Raw genomic sequence first — 6,615 nt, 5'->3', positions numbered from 1 at the left:
TCTTTAAGTCTCTTGATGACCTGTTCAGTATGCTCCACAAATAGCTTATCCTTTAATAGAAGATTGTTAACTCTCAATTTCCTAGTTGGGAAATTCTCCTGGCCAGTCATTCCAGAATCCTCACATACCCACCTCCATTTCAATGGCATATGATCTGACAACATTGAGTTGAAGTCAATATCCATTCGTAAAGTGTGTGGTACCCAAACAGCATGTTGACTAAAGAATATATCAATTTTGGACAAGGAGCTCAAATATTGAAGACTAAAATAAGTATGTCCTGGATTATCTCTCTAATTTCCTAAAGACCATCCATCCACCAAGCCCATTTTACCTCTCAACTCATCCCATTTCCCTTTTTCCTGTCCCATCGAAATAGGAGCTCCCTTCACTCCTATTAACCCGATTTTCTACCATATTAAAGTCCCCCAAAATAATACAGTGATTCAGCACATTCATCTTACTAATCCACTCCCACATGCTACTCCTATTCTTATAAATATGTGCTCCATAAATATTAATTATCTAGGTTTTCTCCCCATTAACCACAATTTCCAGTCTGTTCCTCTCTTACTATTCCCTTCCAGGCCTCTTTAACTTGCCAATTAAACTTCTGCACAGAAGAAGTGCCACTATCACTCTCAACCATTTGGCTATATGGATTTGAATATAAGATTGGGCTTGGAGGAGAAAGGGGTTAGAGGGGAGAAATCTCAATAAATAATTATTTGTTTGATATGTATATTTTGACTTGGCATTTAATTAATACAACCTTAGAAGGAGAGCTCCCCACCTCCCTCTACTAGTTGAGTGACCCTTTAAGGCTTTTTATAGAGAATTGTGGACCTTAAATAGAAAGGATATGGGTGAATGCATGCAAATAGAAAGCATATAGGTGAATGTATGCAAATAGAAACGATATAGGGGGTCATCATTTTATTACCTTAAATAGAGAGGATATGGGGGTCATCATTTCATTGACTTTTTCAAGCATTAATCATTACATACTAAAATGAAACCTTAGAAAAACACTCTTATTCTTGAAAATCTCACAAAATATATTTAATGGAAATGCAAAAAACATTTTGGTGCCATATTTGGATTGCTATAAAATGTAAAACAAATAAGCACCCAAGCATTGGTTTGGCCAGCATTAATCAAATTTTCTCAATGTTTTTTTGTTTTTTTTAACGTCACCAAATCGATAAGTGTCTTCTTCATGCATTTATTTTCACTTGTGTTGCCTTGCTCGACGGCTCGACATGATGTTTGGCATTTGCATGCACGTGCTCTAGTATCTTCTTCTTTGTTCCATCTTCTAAGGCTGCAAGCATTTGTTGTTCTTCCTTAGTATGGCATTCACACCTCTTCCGTTTTGGTGTATCATGCTCCCTCCGAACCCGCAGGTCACATGGCCGAATCAAAGGAGGAACTTGCACTTGCACTTGATTCATAGAGACCAACGCATTTTTCCCCCCATCAAAAGAGGCACAGCCATTGATTCTTTTTCATAGAACAAGAATTATCCCGTGACTTACTTCAACCATCGTAACTTGAACATAATTGAATTTTATTGTAGGAATCCATCGATCCAGCCTAACCCCATCCAATCCCATGGGTTAGCCAACCGCCCACCCAAGCACTGTATTGATGGGATCCTTCTTTATAAAAATTTGGTTATGTTTTGTCCCAGGTACCAGGGAAAAGAGTTCCTAGGCCCCCTAGCCAGCTCTCATGCAAAAATTAAATAGACACTCCACTTACGCACCCAATATGAAATTACCTTTTTTCCCAGGTACCAGAGAAAAGAGTTCCTAGGCCCCCTAGCCGGCTCTCATGCAAAAATTAAATAGACACTCTACTTATGCACCCAATATGAAATTATCTTTTTTCATTCAACTATTTTCAAGACAGAATTGCAATAAAACCATAGTGTTTCCATCATAATCCATAGTATTCTAGTTCCAGGGTCCAAGTTTCAACTTTTCCAATTTCCAACCATGAAATATTCCTTCCTCAGCGTACCTATGGCATCATTGGCAACCAGAACGCTCACCACCTGGTTAGTCCCTCTAGGCTCACCTAGTACTTCACTCAGGGGTCTTTTCAATAGTTCCTAGCTCATAGTACCCAGGAGTATAATCTCATAAAATCCATATGGACTCTCCATTGAAGATCAGCTAGATCAACCAATAAGATCCATTTACCAAAAAGGCGCCATGGACTCATCTGTTGAAGACCATCAAGGTCAACCAACCAGATCCATGCCCATGTTCAAAAAACAACTCCAACTCAATGTTCCATTTTCTTCCTCGATGCACGCGTGGGTATCCTGGGCGACCCAAAGCACCGTATGGTCAGCACTCTCTAGGCTCCTTCGCATAGGTAACCTAGTGCTTCACTCATAGGCCGCTTCCTTGGCCCTTCATCCACGTACTGGAAGCTCACCATTTTAACCGAACCGATGGTCATCAAGACCTCAGTCGACCTGCGAGACGTCCTTCTTTGACTTTGTCTGGCAACCTTTTCCACTTAGGTCCATGACCTCATTCCATAAGATAGTCAAAATGCGTCCCCAGCATTCTTGACGTAAAACAATCTTTAAAAAATAGGTTTCACATGCAAATACAGCTTCTAAGCAAAATTCCTATCTTTCCATATCATTCCTCATCATTTCTCTTTAGATGCTCTAATGATCCGCCAGGGTGAGTCGTCCATATTCCACATCATTTTACATCATTCCTCATTAATTCACATCACCCCACATCAATCCACATCAATTCACACATCAATCCACATCAATCCACACATCATCCACATCATCCACATCAGTCCACACCAATCCACATCACTCCATGTTAATCCACATCAATCCATGTTAATCCACATCAATCCACATAACATCCACATCAATCCACACATCCATCCACATCACTCCACATCAATCCACACACATCCACATCAAATCCACACACATCCACATCACTCCACATCACTCCACACACATCCACATCAAATCCACATCAATCCACATCAACCACTTTAATCCACATCAACCACATCAATCCACATCAATCCACATCATCCACATCATCCACATCACTCCACATCAATCCACACACATCCACATCAATCCACATCAACCACTTCAATCCACATCAACCATATCAATCCACATCAATCCACATCATCCACATCATTCCACATCAATTCACATCACTCCACATCAATCCACACAACATCCACATCAATCCACACATCCATTCACATCACTCCACATCAATCCACACACCTTCACATCAAATCCACATCAATCCACATCAATCCACATCAACCACATCAATCCACATCAACCCACACATCAATCCACATTAACCACATCAATTTACATCAACCCACACATCAATCCATAAACTACATCAATCCACATCAATCTACATCAACCCACACATTATCCACATCAATACACATCAATCCAATTTCTACAAACAAGATGGTCTCTTTTCGCTTTGAGCGAATCAGGTTTGATGATCAACTTTCCTTGATCTAGTTATTAGAATTTTTATTTCATAATCAACCAGTTTAAAAGTACAGTTACTCTACTTTTTATACTGACAGAACTTCTAAGTCTTGGCCATTACTTGGTTTAGTTAAAGATAACTTTTTCTTGACTCAATTCAATTAAGTCTAAATTCCCGTTCACTTTTGAATCCTCGATCCTTTCAAGAATCCCAGAATCCTTTTCCAGGGAATCTAGGAATAGGTCAGTCACACAAGTATTTACATTTATCCAACTAAGCATGTTTCTGGTCTTTTTCTGAGAAATCCTTTTCCTGTTTAGAATGCACTTAAGATTCTCTTTCTCGAGAATCTAGACATATATTTTATAATTCTAAAAGTTAAATATGTTCGTGATTCCTCTTTCTAAATTAAAAATTTATCTATGTTTTCTCGATGCATTCCTATGAATATTTCTCACATTCTTTTCTCAAATTCTCCAAAATAAAATATGCTCAATGTTCCTCTTTTTGAATAAAGGATTTATGCATATACATCCTTATGGGATTTACAAAATCAATTATACCCATAATTCCTCTTTCAGCATAAAATATTTATGCACACATACTAATTCATTTTTTAAATCTAAATGAATTATATTCATAATCCTTTCCATAATTCTCATAAATTGAATGAATCTAGAAAAATTTATGCATAACCTCCTTTTTTTTCTGGCGAATGAATAATGCTAAAAACTCCACTTTTAGCATAAAATTTATTATGTATAAATTCATTTTCTAATGATAAAAATTTTGCCATAGCTTCCCCGCATTTTCTATGAAATGAGAATGCTCAAAATTCTACTTTTAGCATAAAATTTATTATGCATAAATTCATTTTTCTAATGATAAAATTTTACCATAGCTTCCCCGTATTTTTTATGAAATGAGAATGCTCAAAATTCTACTTTTAATATAAAAATTAGTTTATGCATAAAACTAAGCATAAACATAAATGTTACTTCATCTAAACAGCAACATAAATCAAGAAGGGCCTGGTTTTAAGAGGAAAACCATGAGATAAAATTCTTCCCAAGCATGGGAGAGGTTGGGAAGAAGAATAGCATCTAAAAAGAGAGTAAACATCATTGTTTAGGCTTACCCTTGGTGTGCTTGATTCTTTACCTTGCAAGAGATGTAACCCTCAAGTAAGGGGATTGGCCACCAAGAGAAGAGGGTAATCTTCAAGAGAAGAAGAGGTTTAGTGAAGCACCAAAGCTTCACAATGGAGAGGCAATGAAGAGGGAAGAAGAAATTACACTAAAATGAAAATTTCACTAGCATGGAAATACTCTAAGATGAAAATACAAAGGAATGGGGCTCTATTTATAGGTGAGGGAGGCCACCAACCAAGCCCAACTAGGATCTAGAGGCTTCTAGCTTCAGTTTGATCCAATTTGGACAAGTTTTAGACTAGTTATGCCCACTTTTTGATCTAGTTTGGAAGAGGAGAGATGAGAGATGAAATATCTATCCACCTTATGATTTTTTTGAATAAAAAATGACCTCCTTGATGTGGTTTTAAGTGCCTCCTTGATGAGGGGTTCTCTCTCTCCTGAGGTGTCACAAGGCCTCCCAAAAGTCTCCTTTAAATATCTGAAACTCATGCTTATTGAATCTTCACCTCATGTGAGCCTTTCTTTTTTATTTTCTTGTGGATAATTCCAAATTTTTTTCATTTTTCTTTTAATTATATTTTTCAACCTTTTTGGATAAGGAAATCAGATTTTTAAATTCAAAATAATTAGGTTTAGTACTTTGAACTAGGGGCCCAAAAGAACCATATACACTTCTTTTTTGCAAAGTACCCATTCAAGAAAGCATTCTTGACATCCAACTAGTGTCGAGTCTATCTTTGACTCGATGCTATGGTACCCACACTACGAATTATTGCTATCTTGGGGCTACTAGTGCAAACATCGCATCATATAATTTCCATATATTTGTGCATAGACCTTAGCAACCAATCTAGCTTTAAAATTACTTATTCTTCCATCCACATTGTGCTTGATGTGATATATTCATTTGCATCCTATGACTAGCTTGTATATTTATTCGCATCCTATGACTAGCTTGTCCAAAGGAGGTGAGAAAAGCTCCCATAGTATCCTATATTCATTCGCATTCTATGACTAACTTGTCCATAGAACTACTATAAGTGTGTATGGAGATGATACCTTGATTAAAACTTATGAGCTTGATTGAGAGTGATTCCTTAATCCATTAGCAAACTAATGGATTGAAAATGATATAGTTCATAGCTCCAATCTAGTACCATGCTTAAGGGAAATAGGTATGCATCAGGCAAGTCATCCTCCACTCCTATGGGAAGTTATCCATTTGGAATTCTAGACAAATGATCAGCTAGAACATGCTCGGAGCCTTTCCTAAATGTTACTATAAAGTCTAATTCCATTAGAATTAACAACCACCAAAGTGATCCTTTTAGTAGCACAAATATAGAAGCGCTTGATGGTCAACAAAATATTCAAATTTATTAGCAAGAAGGTAATTTTTAAACTTCTTCATTGCATATAACAAGGCCAATCCTTCCCTTTTGGTGGTTGTGCAGTATTTCTTTGCATCATTGAGTTGCTTGCTTGCGTAGCACATAGGAAAAGCCATGTTGTTTTTGTCATGTGCATGCATGCACATGGACATGCTAATCCTTGGACTAATCCTTAAAGGGAAACAGATAAGAACCAGATTTAGGACTAATCCTTAAAGGGAAATAGATAAGAACCAGATTTAGGACTTGTTTATGGTGATACTATAGTTGTTGTTGGTAGGGAAGATACTATGGAATTGACAATGTGGCTATTGACCAATAGATAAAGAGAATGATCATGTGTCAGCTTTGTAGCAAAGGAATTTTTGGGTCTAAGAATCTGGCCGAACAGGTCAGCCAGTCCACGTGCTTCCAAGGCTATAAATAGTAGGCACATAGCTGATTGGAATCTCTTACGTACTTGGGGTGTTAGGTCATAGACTAGGGATTAGATAGGAATTTTCCACATTTTCAACTGTAGCCAAAGGCTAGCCAAACTGTACACCTATT

Source organism: Cibotium barometz, chromosome 53 (genome assembly GCF_041138505.1).
Source record: "Cibotium barometz isolate CiBa-2024 chromosome 53, ASM4113850v1, whole genome shotgun sequence".
NCBI classification, from domain to species: Eukaryota; Viridiplantae; Streptophyta; class Polypodiopsida; order Cyatheales; family Cibotiaceae; genus Cibotium; species Cibotium barometz.
This window is presented reverse-complemented; position numbering follows the sequence as displayed.